The 20516-nt window shown below is 32.1% G+C and overlaps 1 protein-coding gene across 2 annotated transcripts in view; it reads left to right on the top strand.

Annotated features, from left to right (window-relative positions):
• LOC143258576 (POU domain, class 3, transcription factor 4-like) overlaps positions 1-20516 on the top strand; it is a 205914-nt gene that overhangs the window by 139818 nt on the left and 45580 nt on the right. The window contains exons 2-3 of one of the 2 annotated variants that reach the window (XR_013032388.1): positions 14672-14726; positions 19117-20333. The gene's annotated coding sequence lies outside the window, so the exon portion shown is untranslated. Of the gene's footprint in view, positions 1-14671; positions 14727-19116; positions 20334-20516 lie in introns of those variants that run through there. The other variant, XM_076517739.1, reaches the window with a different exon arrangement.

Below are 20516 nucleotides of genomic sequence, written 5' to 3'. Positions count from 1 at the left end.
ATTGGAATAAAGTTAATCTGGTAAGAACCCCACATTAAAACTTAAATTCTTACACTTTTAAAAATGATCAGCAAGAAAACACTTCAAGAAACTCGCACTTTTGCTAATACTGTTGAAGAAAAACTATCGTTTAAACAGTACGGTTGAAGCTCACATTATTGGGACTACATCAACAGTTACTGTTGGTGTTTGTATTGTTTGTGCTGTTGAACCATAGCAAGAGAACTCACTAAAGACTAAAATTTTGCTTATTCTGTCGATTTAGTTAGTGTAGTGCATATTGATATATAAAATACATTAATACTAGAAATGAACGACATCATAACACCAAAATGTAGTTTTTTTATTTAATTAGACACTTAGCGTCTCGCTTCACAGCTTCTTCAGGAGCATTCATTAAAACACAAACCGAAACTAACAGTACAAAGCTTCAACTTGTTTAAATAATAAATTATATTGGAATCTATTATATGTATTTACACATTTGACATATTGAGGTTATTGTTGAAAGAAAAGTACTTTTGAGGTTATTAAATGTTACTTATGGTAAACAAAGTTTATATCAAGGTTAAAGAGTGAAATAACAAAAAATATGGGATAAAAAGTAATATAATTAAAATTATAGGTGTAATTCTTTGTTCTTACTCAACTGTGGTCGTTGAATTTTCTGTCAGTGTACTAGTTATCGTTGGTAAAGATTTGGTGGTTTCAAAGAAGTTGTTCTTTGTCCGTTAGTTATAAAATGGTCTACAACTAAGCTTTTCTCATGTTGTTGTTTATAAAGAGCGTTAATATGTTCTCCTATCTTTGTGTGTAGGGTTCTTCCGGTTGCTCCTATGTACGTAGGATGGCAGATGTTATATGTAAGCTAGTAAACAACATTGGAGACAAAACGCCCAACTTAAGATTGCAAACACGTTTTTGTAAGACAGTTGGATTTATTACTTTGTAGTGGAGTGCACTGAAATTTTGGAAGTTGGCTTTACAGGGTTGAACCTGAACGTTCTATAAATTTAATCACTAGCTCAAATTTCCTGATTCCAGCCTTTATTTTATTGGCGAATCAACCCCGGGCGTTGAGACTAAAGCACTAATTTCAAGTACTTACAATATTTTTGAAATTACTTTATCAACAAGAAATCTTAATAAATAATATAGAATAACGTATTCTGAAACATAACATATTATTGCAGTATAATCTATAATATAATTTAAGGCTAAAAAATAGTTTTATTAGATTGATTACAAGTACATCCTTTACATGTATGTTTCAGTTCTCTGCTTTCTTATTATAAAGAGGTCGTATCTTTGATAAAAGTAGGTCTCTGTCTACAAAATGGGCAACTTTCTTGTTTCATAATGACTTCAGTTTCGTAACTTATGCCCTAGAGCTAAACTTTTTTTCTTTAGCGGGTGTGTTTGGAATTCCCTGTCAATAGGTTGTCTTTTCTATCAGTTTTCTACATATTCTGGTAACGCAAAGAAAATGGAGGAAAACTGTGCAATTTTTCCTTTGATGAGTTTGTAATCATTTATTATTAATAGTATACAGATATTAAACTCTTATTTTGTCATTGAAAATAGCTATTTGCAATACGTCTTCCATTGCTTTTCTTTTATTTTTTTATTGAAACAATCGTAACGAAATAATAATAATTTCCAGATATTCGGTAAACTTTCACTTTTTCCAATATCACTTTCCTTTTCTTAAAAAAATGTATACATATTATCTGTGCAAATTATTTTCTTTACATATATTTTTGAAATTTTAGTAACGGACACAATTAATCTCAGTTGATTGTGTAATGATTTAGATTCTTGTCTTACAGAGTTGTTACAAAATACATTTAAGGATAAACACATTAGTGGTAGGAAATACACACAGCCTTGCCATTGGGTACAAGTATATAAAAATATGCGAAACATATTTATACAAAAATTAAAAAGTCACAAGTAGTGTAACAAGTTAATCTTGAAAATCCCATATGCCAATCTCGTATTTCATTGGGAACTTGAGTGAAATGTGTGAGTTTAATGTACGAGCTCATTCATGCAATTAGCGGATAGTAGTGTTACTACGCCTATCCGGTGTTAATTCGTGAAAATATTAATATTATTGAACATTACATGTTGCACGCTACTCAAGATGTGATTTGTGCTCCTGTTTACCATATTGTACATTTGATTTACACCGACACTATTGTATTTTTAAGCTGAAATAAAATTTATGTTTCAAGGTCACCTTGGAGCACAGCTGTGTATGTACGTATATATAATATATATATTTTTAACAAACTTGATCCGCATATTTTTATATGCCTTTACTAACTAACAAAGCAGTAGGCTGTAGAGTTCTCCCACTGTCTATACGCATATTGTATTCCAACTTATTTTGTCAGTCCTATACTGTTCCATTCCTTTGTGATCCTTTGATTTCAAAATTATTTCTGAGAAACTGCATTACTTTTATTATTATCTATCAACATGTATGACCTAATGATTTCAAAGTAGCTCCTAAATTTTGATGGACGCAGATAAGACGCAGAAAATTTGTTTTTTAAATGTGTGTATGTATTGTATTGTTTGTTTATTTTTTAGAATTATAAGTGGATAGTTGAAATTATTTGAGATATTTTGTTTTAGTGTAGGTCCAAAATCGAATTTCAGTTCATGCCTCCCTGTTACTTACCTGGGTTAATATGGTAATTTCAATTTGTATATTTATGTCCCTTGCTTGGGTTGTTAACATGAAAATTTCATGTTCCTTGCCTGGGTTAATATGGTAATATCAATTTACGTCTCTCTGGTCCTTGCTTGAGTTTTTGCTATAGATTTAGTACCAAAAATACGGAACTTAAATATCTGTTGAAATTTATACATACACATATACATATACATGATACAAATACATCACACAGTTTCATTCATTACAAAATTTATACATACACATATACATATACATGATACAAATACATCACACAGTTTCATTCATTACAAAATTTATACATACACATATACATATACATGATACAAATACATCACACAGTTTCATTCATTACAAAATTTATACATACACATATACATATACATGATACAAATACATCACACAGTTTCATTCATTACAAAATTTATACATACACATATACATATACATGATACAAATACATCACACAGTTTCATTCATTACAAATATCAAACCATCATAACAAAAACTATAAACTTTAAACCGGATGGTTACCAATAAAAAGTGAAATCAATGGTTGTTAGAGAAGCGGAAACTTCATGATATAAAGGTAACGACCAAAATGACAAACTTTCTATTCGATTTTCAAACATTAAAAACATTTACGAAACGATAGAATGAAAAATAGTTTAATTTTTTAGTTTCTTCATTTTATAAAAGCTAGTTTAACAATTTCTCTTACAGGAAGTCGTACTGTGTCTTCTAAATGTAGAAATAAATCACTGCTGATGTCTCTTTACGAAGATGTAATCTTGTATTTTCATTTTTAACCTAATTTGGTCCCGTGTTTCGAAACATTTCTGCTAGTATACTGGCAATTCGCCAGGTAGACGTACATGTTTCCGTACTCAGGTAATTATTAATTAATCTTCGTGTCTTTGATAGGTACACATGCACTACATTGCTGCAAGAGTTTCATATGCGTTTTTGGCAGTAGCTAATTAAAAACCGAAACAATTATATTACTGACATGCATATAAAACATAAGTGTATAAAGCGTGATATTGTTTACGCTAGTCATGGTGTTAACATGTTTACAAATGCAGGGATATATCACTGCTTACATTTCTCTTGAAATATTTAATCTTATGCGTTTGTGTTAATTAAATGAGAATGAACATGCACAGGAATTTCAATATTAATACAACAGGGATATGATGCTCTAATATGATGTAATGCCTTAACAAAAATGAACGGTTAAAACTGGTTTCCTAATGTAAATATGCTACACTTCTTATTGCTTGGTTTCAATTGACTATACAGCTTTCTTTATAGGGTCTCATTACGATTACATCCTAAATGTTGATTAAAGACATATAATTATCGCTGGTAGTTTAAATGTATTAAACTATTAAGAAAAGTAATATGTTTGTAGATAAGCACAAAACTACACAATGGGCTATAAGTGCTCTGTCCACCATGTATATCTAAACCCGGCTTCTAACATTTTAAGTTTGCAGACACACAGCAATGTCACTGGAGGGCATTTTACGTTATCCAAAATATCCGTGTGAAGTATTTTGTAATCTTGGGGTTAAAACGTCCCCTTTGTTATGTTACTCAGAAACCTAAGTTAAAAAAAACCAAAACAGATGCAAGATGTTTATATACAAAAACGGCTCGTTTGGGTTGAGAAAATATTTTCTCATATAAATTTCTCAACAAGTGGGTTTCTCGACATCACTGAGATGCAAGATGTGTAGTCTTACTTAAAGTTTTTTTTTTTTTTTATTAATTACGCCACAACTTCCTTAAAGTAAATTTGAACTAACAAAGCAACTCCGATTAGTTTTCGGGCTCGAATCGTGTTGGAAACTTTATTTCATTTGCCTGATTCTCTTACTTTAAATACTCAACTATGCAACTTGGATTTATATCGGACTGATATAAAGTTTCTAAATCATGTAACTTATAAAATTATTATTTTATGTTATTTTTTTCAGTATTTTCAATATTCAAAAGGTTGTGAAATTTAAAGTAGCATAGAAAATAAATTACACACGAAAAATATGATTATAGCAAACATTCTACCAAAAAAGAACAAATAATTATAAGTACGGTAGTACTTATAGTAGGAACGGATCAAATGTGCAATATGTGAAATACAGACTAAAATCTCAAACACACTGCTAATAGTATGTAAACAAAATTTTTTGAGTACTTTACACACACTGTTAAGTAGCAAACAAACCAAATGCAGATAAAGAAGCTACGAAATCATTTGAGAAAACCAGCAGAATGAAAACAAAAACTGAACAATTTCACAAACTTGTCAATCTAATTGCCTTTACCTTATATAAATCTAAATGTGCGTGTCTTTATTACACCCACGGCTAGAAGCGTTTTTCTTCGTTTTAATTATAACCTTAGGTACAACAAGTAATAATAATAACCATTTTCTAACAATATTAACAAGCTTGCAATACACTAGTAGCCATATTCTATAATTGCTAGCACGCTCTATGAGTTCCTAAGTAACTACCAGCGCTACGTGTTAGGCTGCAGATGTAACAACTAGATAGAAAAATAATATGAACTACATAGCTTCTCTAGATCCAGGTTCCAGCTATGATCAAACATTTGGAAGTAAAGGTTTCAGTTCTACACATCTGACTCGAAAGTTTTTGATGAACAAATCATTTCAGTTATAGCTGTCGGGGCATAAGACATGAGTCTCCTACGTTGGGACGAACTCTACCCCTGCTGAAGTTTAACAGGGCTTTGCTCAAGCACTCTGGACTATAAATAAGAACCTTTACATTGTTTTCAAATTAAATGACCTATTGACACCGATTGTACTTGAAACAGTGTGATTCTTAAAATATGCCTTTTAAAGAAACGAAACGAGAGAAAAGGAAAAAACTTTATTGTCGATATTCTTGAAAAGTCTTTGTCCAAGCAAAGATAACTGTACGAATAGTAATAAGGTTAGAAACATTAATGCTCAATATGTGAAACAAGACCTAGCCAATTAATCCAGCCAGTGAAAATGCTGCCAACCTGGCTGGTTGAAAGAAAAAGTATAGCAAATATATTAACAAAAGACAGGAAATGTCGAGAGATAGCTGTAAGAAAAGCTAGTAGGACGATAAGGTTAGAGCTCAGTCGGTCTGGTGATTTAGTACCAAAAGAAACGTTATGAGACAAAAGTAAACAATTTTTGAATAAAAATATTAGGAAGTAGAAATGGAAGCACTAAAAAGTAATGAAAAAAGGTAGGAAGGGGCAATATAATATCACAACAGTTAATGGTCTTTGACCTGTGCAACCTTAAATTGGATGTGGTTATGATTACAACTATTACTACTTCGAGTTTTACTTTGAACTTTGATCCAATTATAGACTTGAATTGAATGTTATAATTAGCTATTCCTTTTCAAAAATTATTTTTTTTAGAAACAGCAGTTGTAGGGTTGCGGGTTCGAATCCCCATCACACGAAATATGCTCGCCCTTTCAGCCGTGGAGCGTTATAATGTGACGGCCAACCCACTATTCGTTACTAAAAGAGTATTTCAAGAGTTTGCTAAATTAGGGACAGCTAGTGTAGATAGCTCTCGTGTAGCTTTGTGCAAAATTCTAAAAACAAACAAACAAAACAGAAAATTTGATTACATATAGGTATCGGTACTTGGTTGCTTAAAGAAATTTTACAATAGAGACATTTAACTATATATACCTTTCATTTAGTTTGAACAATTGCCAAGTTACAAAAAACACACGAACGGAACGATAGCCACCCTCACTTCAAGGTTGCACCATATAAAATCTACTAAGTGTTGTAATATTATTCTATCCATTCGTACCTTGTTTCCTTACTTTTTGGTGTATCTATTCCATCTCTTTTATTGATTTTTTTTACAGTGTGATAATAATGATCATGTCATTTGAACAGTTTAAACTAACCGAGAAGCTTGTAATACTCAATATATCTATTGTAATTTTAGCACAAAGCTACTCATTGGGTTATCTGTACACTTTCTATCACAATATCACAAATAATCGAAACTCGAACTTTAATGTTGTACGTAATTTCTTACCAGTCAGGGGACTCAAAATACCCAGCAATAGCTCAATAGTATTGACCTGTTAACCATTAATTGAAATCGTTTTTTGAAATTATGTACTTTGTAAGAAATAAAAAAGGAATATCGGTTTCTGTTGCTTTGTTTGAAGTAATAGCTACGGTAAAATTGACTAAAGAAAAATGTTTCCTATTGTTAGAATATTGTAAGTTTACAGACTTACACTGCTAGAAACAGTAGTGGGTAGAACACAGATAGCATGTTATGATGTTTTTTATGCTTAACAACATAAAAATGAAGCATAATAATTAATTTCAAATCACGCTACTTGGTTTACTTTTTTTCAACAGATTATTTGTTGTCAATGCTTCTGTCTTTCTGAATATCTTTTTTGTGAATCAGTTTATTCCCTACTAATATAGCATTCACCTTTTGTTTTGACTTTGCAACCTACTGACGACAAAATTAGGTTTTTCGACAAAATAAATTTTTATAAATTATATATACAATACAAAATACTTTTGCATATAGCTTGTGAAAAGTACTGACTTTGTTTTAGCGCAAAGCTGTATATCTGGCTATATACGCAGTGTCCTACACATTCGCCGGTTCGTATCCCGGTCACACCAAACATGCTCGCCCTTTCAGCCGTAGGGACGTTATAATGTGACGGTTAATCCCACTATTCGTTGGTAAAAAGTAGCCCAAGAGTTGGCGGTGGGTGGTGATGACTAGCTGCCTTCCTTCTAGTCTTACACTGCTAAGTTAGGGACGGCTAGCGCAGAAAACCCTTGAGTAGGTGTGCGCGAAATTCAAAAAACAAACGTGTCCTACATCGAATCACGAATTTTAGTATTATAACTCCTCAATATCACCACTAAGCTAAATGATGAAATAAACAAAAATTCTTATGTTTAAAAAGGACAAAACAAATTCTACTATCGCTCCATTAAAAAAGTACGGTACAGAGTTTCTCTTTTTCTAAGTAAACGAAATGAGTTGTCTTTTATAAATAATTTTAATTATTTGTTCGAGTTGTTAATGGAAACACAAAAGGGGATTGTTTAGGGGACAAGCTATAGCATTATTTACTTTTTTTTTTTTTTTAAAACAACGTATTTACTTTGAAGTATTTTTAGTTTTTTGTTATGCGCGTAATTAATTTATGGTACAAGTTTAATTTATTAACTCAACAACAACTCACTAATTTCTTAGACTCTAAATGAAAACTTTTGTTTGCTTCACTGTGACATGTACATAATCACACAAGATGTTCAGTAAACTGGAATGGACAACAAAAGCTTTTGTGAAAAAAGAAAAAAACACAAGTGTAGAGAGCGACATTTCGAATGTCCTTCGTCTACTGGTTCTGTGCCGTCCAATCCAATTTACTCGTCATGAATTCACTGCCTAAACAATCTATCAAAGAATACACAACATTTTGTTTTTTACTTTTTAATATTGCGTTGCTCTTGAGAATGATTTAAGCTTCCTTGGCATAAATGAGTAGCTCTGGAAAAAACAATAGAAGAACAAACTTATTATCCTAATTTTTCAACATCCCTAGCCTGATTCTGAAGCTCAAAGGGTTACAGTGAAACGAGGACATGGTGATGTAAGAGAAGCCAAGTATGATAAAAAAGCTGTTAGTTGAACCGCTCAGGACCTTGTTATAAACTATTCACCTTCACATGTGGTAGAACTTGCCCTGAATCTGAATAGGTATGTACATATATAGAAAGGAATTAAGTAAATATAATCACTAGTGATGTAGTAATAGCTTATTTCAATTAGGGAAAAGTCAAAAACAATCTATATGTATACATATATATACAAATGCATGTACAGTGAGAAACAGAGAAAACAGTCGTAAATAATAAGATGAATAGATATAGTAAAGTTTCTAAATACTTTCCTTTATATACAATTTATCTGTCAACTTGAGAGGAGAGGTGATAACTCAAGAATTAATTATTTCTCATTACTGGTTTAGGCCCGGTATTTAGAGTGTCCTTAAGAGTCACGAAACCTGCTTGTTTGAGAAACCGGTTTAGCGTTTCTGTCGTAGAAGACGTAATTACGATATTAACCCTTCCGTTTTTGAAATAGGCCAGGTAATCTGGCACATTTGCCCTGTACGTTAGAGAGCCGGGGTTAACAGGGGTTTTAGGTTGTAGAGAACATATACATTGATCTTTCATGTACCTAGTTGTACTCTGTTCCAGAGAGGGCTTTGGATCAATAAAAATCATAAAGAAAATTTACAGTTAAGGTGACCTAAAACTACAGATCCATAGGGATGAATAAAGTTTAACGAGTGACTTACGCATAAAAAAATCAGTGTCTTCTAATTCTGTAGATATGTGTTAGAATAGTAAAATAAAACATATTCTGTAGGCTGTAAATGCTGATTTTGAAGATTGTAACTATTTAAGGAATATCTCTATTACTGGTCTTTATCTCTTAATGTTTCTCTCGTGTTTACTGTGTTATGGTGTATTTTTCTTTCGTTGTCATATCTAAAAAAAATGATTTTTAAGATAGCATTGTATAAGTTAAATCCGGAGTGCTATCATGAAATAGGTACGTGCAGGTATTTGCTGTTACTACATTAAATATTTGATGTTAAGTGTATCGTGTCTAATGCTACGTGTCGTAAAGTTTGCACGAAAAGACACTTTGTTGTTTGAACTTTTAATTTTCATTCTTATGTTTTATTTTATAGCAATGCTTCACTTTTAAAATAACACATTCTCATGCAATTATTTTTATCAGAGATACGCACCGATATAAGTTTCGTGATTGCAACTATAAATTATTTCAGTTAACATAAACATAGGAAAATTGTTATTATTTATTGAGAAATAAATGTTGTAGTAATGAGTCAATGTAAAGGGAGCATTTCCTTATCGTTAAACATTTGAGGGGGAACATGCCCTCAGCATTTCCTGCATAAACCATGTATAGGCAACAGTAGTTCGGTCTCGGTATTAAAACAAGTTGAAAATGAGTTTTGCTTTCCTCAACTGTAAGCATTAATCTTTGTTCTGTGGTTCTAAGCTTAAAGCTGCATAAGATTACAACAATTTCTCACTTATATCTGTCTAATAAATCGCAGAATTAAGTATCCAATAGAAAAACTTCACGTGGGTATGGCTGTGTGTTTCAGTTTTGGTGTTATCTGTATACAACATTAGAAATCTATATAGCAAGAGTAGGTATATACGACTATGGAGAACAGTGATCGTTGGAATATTACGAGCACTTGAGCTTGTACACAAAGTACAAGAATTAAAAAAAAAATTGGGTTTCTGATATGTAGTAATATGATAACTTTAGCCTAATAAGTAATGTGCTGAAAATACTTGTATGTTGCAGGTTAGTCAACCTACATAACCTCTCTTTAGATGAACTATAAAGCCATGTGTGATCCATAATCGTCATGTAATTGTTTTCTATTCTTTTTCTACAAAATACTACTTGTTATTTATTTCGTTAATATGGTTCTATGTTGTAGTGCGAGTTACGAATAGTCAAGTACAAATACTAACTATATTGTACGTCAAAACATTCGTCAGATTTTCTTTCATTTTATTTTTGAAGACTATGTATTTTCAGAACAAACATAGTAACCCTATTCACCCGATCCTGCAAATACTGGCTGGTGGCAGTGGAAATTTATTACTACTTTTTTGCCTCCTTCTAACAATACTGAAGGCTACTTTACACGCTAGGTATTTGTTGCAAATCAGTAACATCGAATAAATCCAATGATGAAATTTTGTCAATTTATTTACTGACGAGAAGACTAGATGATTTGTCTGTCATAGTTTATGTTTAACACAATTAGCTATTTGTACTCTCTTTCCATTGCGAGAAATTTAACTCCAGATTTTAGCATTGTAAAACCCGTAAACGAATCACTGATCTACCGAGGGATATTTGATATTTCTAGTAGCAGTCAGTTAACAGATTGAAAACTTTTACGAGATTTCATGGTGTCCTAAATAAAGTATGACGAATTCACTCAAAGTTTATACAGAAAATTTCATAGACTTTTGTAATATTTTTTTTTACATTTTTCTGATATGGTAACCTTTGTTATATGGGCCCGGCATGGCCAAGCGTGTTGAGGCGTGCGACTCGTAATCTGAGGGTCGCGGGTTCGCATCCCCTTCGCGCCAAACATGCTCGCTCTTTCAGCCGTGGGGGCGTTATAATGTGACGGTCAATCCCACTATTCGTTGGTAAAAGAGTAGCCCAAGAGTTAGCGGTGGGTGGTGATGACTAGCTGCCTTCCCTCTAGTCTTACACTGCTAAATTAGGGACGGCTAGCATAGATAGCCCTCGAGTAGCTTTGTGCGAAATTCAAAAAACAAACAAACAAACCTTTGTTATATGTTACTACCATTAATTAACAGACTGTATGAGCTGTTACACTACTGTCGTTACTGGTACTACTACTCCACCAGAATACTAGCATTAGCTTATAATAGTATTAACTAACAACATCAGTATCGTGTGACCTGTTATAAAAATCTGTGATGATATTATAAGGTTACAAAACAATGAAGCGCGATTTTTCGCTATAGTCACAATCTTCTCAGTTTTGCAGGTAGTAAAATATTCAGATACTTAGAGATGACAAACGGCCACAATGTACACAACCACCTCAGTCTCGGTGATAGTAAAATATTTATAAATGTTTAATCGACCATCAGTCACTTTGTTTTACTATTGAGGAAACTAGAATACTTTTCAATACCTTAGTGAAAAAACCTTCATCATCTTCACAACCTCTCCATAATATTACAATATTATTGTTAGTAAATACCCAGATAACTTAATGATCATTCTGAATGATCACCATTTGTTATGTTTCTGCAGATATATACTAGACTATTTAGCGTGAGAGCTATTATTTAATTAATTTAGTGATATAATATTTAATAATTATTTAGTTTTCATAAGAGAAGTGTTAAAACAAATAGTTATAACAAATTTCGTTACGTAACTTGGTAAGAGTTGTACGTTGTGTGTGTAGCTCGACTGTTTTAAGTTGATGTCACATTACTACGACCTTTTGTATTTTTCTTGCTGGCTTAAGTGAGTATTGTTGCATCCTAGTTTGCAGAAATGTTATAGGCCACATTTGGGCACGTTTTATATACTTATATATATATTGAAGTTAAGTAAAGAAAAGCGAAGTAAGAAAACGTTAAGTTAATGTAAGCAAAGTCAGACCGCGTGATTGTTAGTTTAGCCTTAACAGGCAATATTTAAAGTGAGTTTTGAACTGGTATTGTTACAACAGAAATATAAAAGAATAATCTGTCTTGTCAAAGAGTATTCTAACGTTATTGAACCCACTCGGGTGGACATTGACGAAAGGAAGACAAATGTTTAATGTTCGGGGTGCAACTGTGATAATCCACAGGATAACGTAAATGAATCTATAACAGATTGTGCAGTAATAAATAGAGTATAGAAAAATAATCATTCTTTCCATTTGTGTCCAAACGTAACTGAACTACCCAGTATGGACTTTTCACAAGAATAGAGAATTATTTAAAGCTTTAGAGACAACTGTGATATCCTATAGTGTAAAAAAGTTTTGTACCTGTGTTTGGCTTGTTTTGAATATATAATTTTGAAACAAGTGGAATGTGTGTTGTCCATTTATTGTTCGAAATTATCACCAACAAGTCACAGACACCTAGTGTAAATAATCAGCTACTATATACATAAAAACCTGACCCTATTTTTCCTTCTTTTTTTGTAACTTCTTCTCCTTTATTTCTCAGAGGATTATTTGGAAATATGGTACGGTTATAGTATACATAAATACTTTTTTCATATTTTTTTTATTTAATCATTTTTAGAAATTGTATAAAGTGAAAGATCAAACAACTCAAAATATGTATATTTTGAACTTCTGTGAGGTCATACATGTAGCAATAGATATGAAAATTGGCATAAATATTGATTTTCATACGTCCAGCATAATAACGTATAAAAGTTGGATCTGCTCATTTTGAATCTTTTTAAGAAGGAGAGATGTCAGAGCTCACAAATAGTATGTTTTGAAGTATTTGATCAACTAGCTGGCCATATTTTGACCAGTTTGCATGGGACCTAGCTCAAAAATACGTTTCTACAGGTCCCACACAATGACAAATAAAATGGCGTACTTGCTCGTTTTAAGTAATTATAGGAGGATCAAGATGGCACAACAAATATAGATAATTCTATGTTTTTCACGATTTTTTTGGTATCAAAATTAGCCATATTGGTGTAGCCAAGACATGGTGCACTCGACCGCGAATGTTGGCTTCATTAATTTAGTCCAATTTTAGGGTGTTCAAGTGAAAATCAATATTTTGAACTTATACTTTGGTGAAAATTGGTCACTGTGTATGTCTATATCTCTGCGCCAGTTGCATAACATTAAAAATACTTTGTTACCATTATATAACTTGCTAAAAGCTTTTTTTAAAAAAACCCATTCTTTCGGGAGCTTACAATTCAATACTACAATTATTAAACATAGCACCACACAACTTAAACTGGAAACGTTAAGAAATGTTGCATTATAACGATAAAGAAGGGGCAAATTGATTCCCTTATGACAATTAACATGATTAGAATTCTTAACTTAGCCCAAATCTCAAATAATTGTATGTTTTTAAAGTTCTTGATGCTTGACGCACACACACACATGTATATGTGCATATTTTTGTTGGTATGAACTCTCAAATATTTTAATTTTCCTTCTAAAAGTTTTTGATTTAAATTTAATAATATGCTTCTAGTTTAAGTATTGTAAAATAATACTAGAACTAAATAATGCTTCTAGTTTAAGTATTGTAAAATAATACTAGAACTAAATAATGCTCTGAGATAATATGATAAGTACATGACATCAATCAAACATAATAATTTCATACTTGAATGTCGTCAGTACGACACAAAGAATGTTTGCAACATAATACATACTTATAGAGTTTACTCAATAAGGCTTTCGATGGTTGTTTTTCAGGTCCTATGGTTAACAGAGAAAATAAATAAATATATATATATATAATTTTAAAATAGCAATACCAGCTTAGCATAAAATATTTTATGATATTCAAAACTTATGCAACAATAACTTTTTGCAGTTTATCCTAGATAAACTAGATAAACCTAGTTTATTAAAAAAGAGCAAAACACCTTAATTTAGTATGCTAAACAAAATGTAGTGAAACAACCTGTAATATGGAGATATTCTAGAACTTGAATAATGATAAATTGTGTTTCATCTTTCAACTGACAAAATAAGTAATTATTAATTCGCAGTAAGCCTCAAACGTCTAGCCATTCTACCCGGATTGAGGCAAGATGTTCTTTTTTAACTTATACATGTTTAAAAACAATTGGTCCAGTTTCAGCCGAAGTAAGAATTTAGTATTATAACATATGAACGTAATTAAGAAAACAAGAGGGAATCCTCAATAACGTCAGAACGTAAAATTATTTTAGACAGAATTAGAATAAATTAACTTATAAGACCTTGGGCGTGACCAAGTACTTTAACTGAAAGGGTTTGACCTCCAGAGCCCAGAACTGTAATTAGATTTCAAGCTGGTCAAGAAATGACACTCATCTACATTTTTTTTTTGCTAATGATTTTTCATAATTACTTTTTCTTTTTTAACTCTTTTATAACAACATAAGTTAAGTATACAGTGAGCAATATTAAATTATTTTGTGTATTTTTTATTTATTTACAAACAGTATCACATATTTAAGATGGGAGAAATTTATATATTCAAGTTGAACTCTAAAGTAGTGTTTTTATTTAACATATGTACTTCCGATTAAACATGAATTATCTTTTTGTGCGTTTTTTCTTTTTCTTCTAGCTGAAAGCTGTTTGCCTAGTATCCAAAAAGAAGAATCCATCCCCGAATTTTATAAGTAAGTAGCTTACTATTGAGCTATCCAGAGACGTATAAATTATTATATAGATGTTCGAATACAGGAATTGTTTATGGTTATAATACTAAAAACTGTTATGTAAGGCTCACTAAACTGTTGGAATAGTCTTAAAGGCTTTTGTGAGCCTTTTGTTTTAAAAGAAACAAGTGTCATTGGATGGATTCGTAATATTCGTTTATTTTCGATGCTTTACATTAATTGCGCAAAAGAAAATAATTATAGGTTTCAAATGTAATTTAGACACATATACACACATGAAATTTACAAAAACATACTCAACAGTTGATTTCTACACTTTTTTAGTATCATAATTTTAAAATTCACTGTTTTATACTATTCTATGTTTCCAACTATCTCAATAGAGGAGGTGCCTAAAATTTGAAAATTATGCCTAAAGATTAACTTTATACACGAAGAATGAGTTTACCTACTCGAGGGATCTGATATTACACCATTTCCATTAATGGTGGTGGTTGACCAGACACTTTATTATTTGTTAGAAATAAGTAAAAAATAAACAAAAAAACTTGCTCAATTAAGGAAGAAAAAATAAAGATAAGCAAAATATCGACAAAGGAAAATAGTTGATTTTTTACACTTCTTGAAACCACAATTTTAAAAATTCACTATTTTATAAAGTCGTTTTATCAATATTTCACCAAGAAAAATCTCAATATTTTATTGGCCGTTTAGGTTTTTGTTTCATTCATGTCCTACCACAAAATAAAACCACAGAATTGTTTAAAACATATATATATATACTATTCTCATATACGTAGTATTACACTTGATAATGCTGCGTACGTGTACAACAAACAAAAAACCTTTGAACATTGGCTCATCTAGGCACATAGTACGTTTCGTATGCAGATGGTCGAAGATTTAATCCCTCCTATATATTTCAATTTTTGTTTTCCAAATAATGTTTCAGTGGTCAAATAATTTCAGTACATATATCGTGCGCAAAACACGAACTTATCTCCAAGTATTTCAATTAAGAAATAATAGTGACGGTTTTTATTTTATTTTCTGGAATGTTATATGAGCTCAATAGTTAAAACCAACGGCTGAGGAACTTTAAGCCTTGAAACAAAGCTCCTTTTGTTCATGTATAGATAGATAACTTGCACTAGATCACCAAGGCAAGTAAGTTACTGACTTTAGATTATAACTGCAAAAGGCTCAAATAAATAGTCACTGGTGGGTAAAAGTCCTAATTTCTTTAGTAACAAGTATTTTCTAGGATTATAGACTGTGAGTTAATGGAAGTAGGTTGCAGGGGGGTGAAAATGTGAATTTAATAAAAAATTCATATACATATATGCTGTATGAATAAATAAAGAATTATGTTTATTAAGCGCCCGTCTTGCCCTCACCCCACCCGTACGGACGCCCATGTATGTGGAGGAAGGAAACAGCCCTTCATCCTGTTCTATGTTGGTTTAATTTTCCTTGTGCCTATTGACAGCGGGGAGTGTTACCTTTAGTTGAAGTTCACAGATAAAGGTCATCACCAAAGTGAGAACTTCCGGCCGAACAACGTGCCATGCTGTCCGTTCTACTTATTAGTTGGCGTGCTTGCCTTCTGTTTCTATAATCTCTTTACCTACACTGCCTATTAACTAACTGGTAGGTAGAATTATTTTAGTTAGGCCTGCGACCAGTATATTAATCATTTAACCGTGTTACACAGATGGCCCAGACAGCTGCATTGGATTGGTACATAAGAGAAGAGAAACGTAGCAGCACTTGAAAGTATGATATATTTTAAACATTCTGCACCCTACCCTTCTTTTATTACGTCTGTGTTACGAGAAAAAAAAAATCTGATATGTGATAATATTTGAACGAAATTTTAGGTTTTCTCTCTCTCCCTCTACCTCTCTCTCTCTGTAAATATATATATATATACAAACATATATGTAAATACAAATATACAAATGTATTTTGTATGTATTTTTATGAAGACCTATCTTAAGCGGCATTCTAATTAACCGCATATTATAAAAAATGCTTTTAAATTGTAACGTAAAGCAACCACTTTTAATTTTTAATGCAATCTAAACATGTAAATGCAAACACACATGCATATACATATATATACTATGTAAACTAAGTAAACTACAGTGGACTTATTAAAAACCACACACATATGAGATCCAGTGCACTCATTAAGTACTTAGGCTTTAGTTAGTTAGTTATCACCATTAGATTCCATCAAGGAACATAGGGCCGCAATCGCTTGCGGATTCTTCAACAGGTATTTAAGTGAGTAGGTTGTTAGCCACTGTACCGAGCCGTCCCTAGTTTAGCAGTGTAAGGCTAGAGGGAAGGCAGCTAGTCATCACCACTCACCGCCAACTCTTTGGCTACTCATGTATCAACTAATAGTGGGATTTACCGTGACTATATAACGCCCCCACGGCTGGGAGGGGCGAGCATGTTTGATGTGACGGGGATTTGAACCCATGACCCTCGGATTACGAGTAGAGTGCCTTAACCACGTGGTCCTGGCGGGCCTCCTTTAAGACACTCATATATACATGCACGAGTGTGTGTCCAATGCTAAGTTACACGTTACACTGAACGCGACTTCTTTCGCACGTGTTGTTTCGGATACCGCCCTTATACTTTTACAATATAAACGAAACACTTTTGTTTCTAGAGAGGATTTTACCCATAAAGTGAAAAACTACTGTTTATTTCATCTTTAAGCCTCACAATCATTGAGAAACTATTTTCTAACGTCAGTAGGTTACTCGTCTTATTTTTTTTAACAACTTGGAAATATTGAGCAATATATCACAGCTTATCGTCTAAATATTATTATCTATTTTTCATATAAATTTGTCTAAAATATTAGTTTAAAACATAAGATAAAATATCTAAATAAAGTTAGTTTTTATAAAAATAATAATTTATGACTATAAAATATAGGTACCTTGATGAAGTAGTCAGTGGTAGCAAATAAAAAGATGCTACTGATAATTCAGTAAAAACATCATATAATTATCGATAATTATTATATAATGATCAAGTTCGTTTCTACTACTTCTTTTCTAATAGAAAAAAATGTACGATTTAATCGTTTACATTAAAATCGTTTTACTGGGAAAAAATAACTATCAATTATTCAAATTTATATAGTTGTGATTTTAAATTATCGAGAGATGGCGCTAATGTCCATAACCTATCAGGCCTCTTTAATAACGAAATGTGTCGGGCTGTTTCGAAGCTGCGCACGTAAACCAGTATTAAAGTAAACATACTTTAAAATATAAGCCGATATGATTTTTTTTATTTACGTCTTTGTTAATTCAAGTATTATGATCAAGTTTACAAATCCAAACGTACATCCTTTTAAAAATTAATTGTTGTGGTATGATTCAAAAGTTCTCCTCACTTATGTCAAACAAGTTACGAGTTGCGGATTCTTTTGAAATGAATGACATTGTACGTTTTAAAATGTGTTTCCGCGAAGGATGTATTACAGTATTAACAACACAATATGTTCATATTTGTTCCAAATAATTAATCTCTTACATTACGTTTCATCCCCTAGAAAGTCACCTTCTTAGCCTCTGCAAAATGGACATTAGAAATTTCCTGTTTGGTAATACTGAAACTGCACAGTTTCGATCTAATCTCTTATTAGCTGTATTTTTTCGCAAACCTGGAAATAATTTTACACATCCAACTACAGGATAACTGGGATACTTGGTTTGGGTTGTTGTGTTACAAATTGCTTGATTTTAATTTATTCACTAGCTTTAAAAGTTTTTTCTAAGAATGGAGAGCCTGGCACTTAACTCGTAATCTGAGGGTCGCGGGTTGGAATCCCGGTCATACCAAACATTCTTGCAATTTGAGACATGGGGTGTTATAAAGTTACGGTCAATCCCACTATTCCCACTATTGGCGGTGAGTGATTATGACTAACTGCTTTCTCTCTAGTCTTACACTGCAAAATTAGGGACGGTTGGCGCAGACAGCCCTCGTGTGGTTTTGCGCGAAATTCAAAAGAAATCAATCTAAGAATGCTGTAAAGTTTGTCAAAAATGGTACGTATAATAGAAAATGACAATAAATATGTTATGAGCTGTATAAATCGATAGAATACATGATTTCAACAACTTCATTGTTGAATACGTAATAAAGTTAAAACTTTTACCTACATTATTCGAAAAGCTGAAGCTTATTTGGTTAAAACGTTTGTTCTTAACAAGTCCTTTACACATTTCTAGAAGGTTTAGTACATAACATTAAAATGGTTCTGAACATAGGAATCAGCGAATCACATAAATTACACAGCCAAAGGCAAAAATAATTGTAATATAACTGCATTTTGATACTGTTTGTTGTTTCGTAGGTAACGTGATGCTGCCTACAACTGATCGTTTTTTGGAAGGGTGTAAAACAGTCCTCTCCGACGCTAAATATCCATTCACCGAGGTCATAAAGATCTGTTCAAATTGGGAATTAAAAATTTCCAAGACAAGGATATCTCTTGTAATTTATGGTATTGAAAAACAAAAGAATATTGATTAATTCGAGGCACCATGTCATCCATAAAAAGATCTGCAACATGTCGAATCCCAGCGTGGCAAGAAAAGTGCACTATCTTGTAACAGGTGAGGATTCACGAACACTTAGTTCAGTATAAAAACCTTTTCATGTGGCCCACGCAACACAGTCAAGAATGATCTCTGTCTAGAAAAGAGCCCGACAGAGTACAGGCTCAACAAGGTAAGGCTTCTAGTCATATCTTGGAGTAAGCGGGGAATGAAATTATTATTTATGCTATTTCATACGGACGCAGTGCACGAGGATTTTAGTGCAATCGGATTGCTCAAACTGGCTCTGAGAAACCGTCGTCATAGTAAATAAAGTATATAGACTGTAGATAACTAGTAAGGAGTTGTGTGGTTTGTACATAACAGCCTTACGACGGAGATTAACCTGCAAAGCTATTTTCAAAATGGTCTTATATCACTAAAGAATGACTGGATGGGCGAAATGAGCTGTAACGACGTAGTGAAGATCCAAAGTCATTTTAATGTAACGCACTTAACCCTCTATACTCAAATTATGTACGTGAAAAATCTTTCATTATGTTTCATTTTGTTGCAATCGGTTGTAATTATGTATTTCACTAAATCAACACTGAAGATAATACCACAAATAACATTGAATTCTGAACATTAAAATATCAAACTATTAAGAGAAATTTCTATCAAGAAATATGGTATAGCTAATTCGAGCTACTCGAATAGGAAATAAATAGTTTTAGCTAAGCTAAAATCTCTGAACAGAATACCACAGACTAAAAATAACTGTCCGAATTATTGTGTTTAAATTTTCTTCTGTTAAGAATATTTTTGAAAAGGACTGGGTATGGCCTAGTATTTAGTGCGTTGTTAATATGAATTTGATGGTTTATGGTTTGTATTCCTTTGCCGCAAAAGAGAGAGTAGGTTTGTTATAAGAGTGACACTCTAATCCTACTGTTCAGTCAAATAATAATGGTTCAATAGTTGATGGTCAGTACTGTTGACTAGTTGTCTTCCCTCTAGTCTATCAGTTAAGAACTGGGGATGACTATGTGCAGATATTTCTTTGTGGTTTTGCATAAAATTCAAAGTTAAACAAATAAGAAATTTTCGAGAAAACTTTTATTTTAGCCGTTTTTCTGCTTTTTGTAAAAGAAAATTATATTTATAATAACACATTTAACTTAAAGTATTTTTAAACATTTTTACCGTGTTCTTC

Source organism: Tachypleus tridentatus, chromosome 8, assembly GCF_004210375.1.
Source record: "Tachypleus tridentatus isolate NWPU-2018 chromosome 8, ASM421037v1, whole genome shotgun sequence".
Classification (NCBI taxonomy): domain Eukaryota; kingdom Metazoa; phylum Arthropoda; class Merostomata; order Xiphosura; family Limulidae; genus Tachypleus; species Tachypleus tridentatus.
The sequence above is the reverse complement of the archived record's forward strand: the minus strand, read 5'-3'. Positions and strand labels throughout refer to the sequence as shown.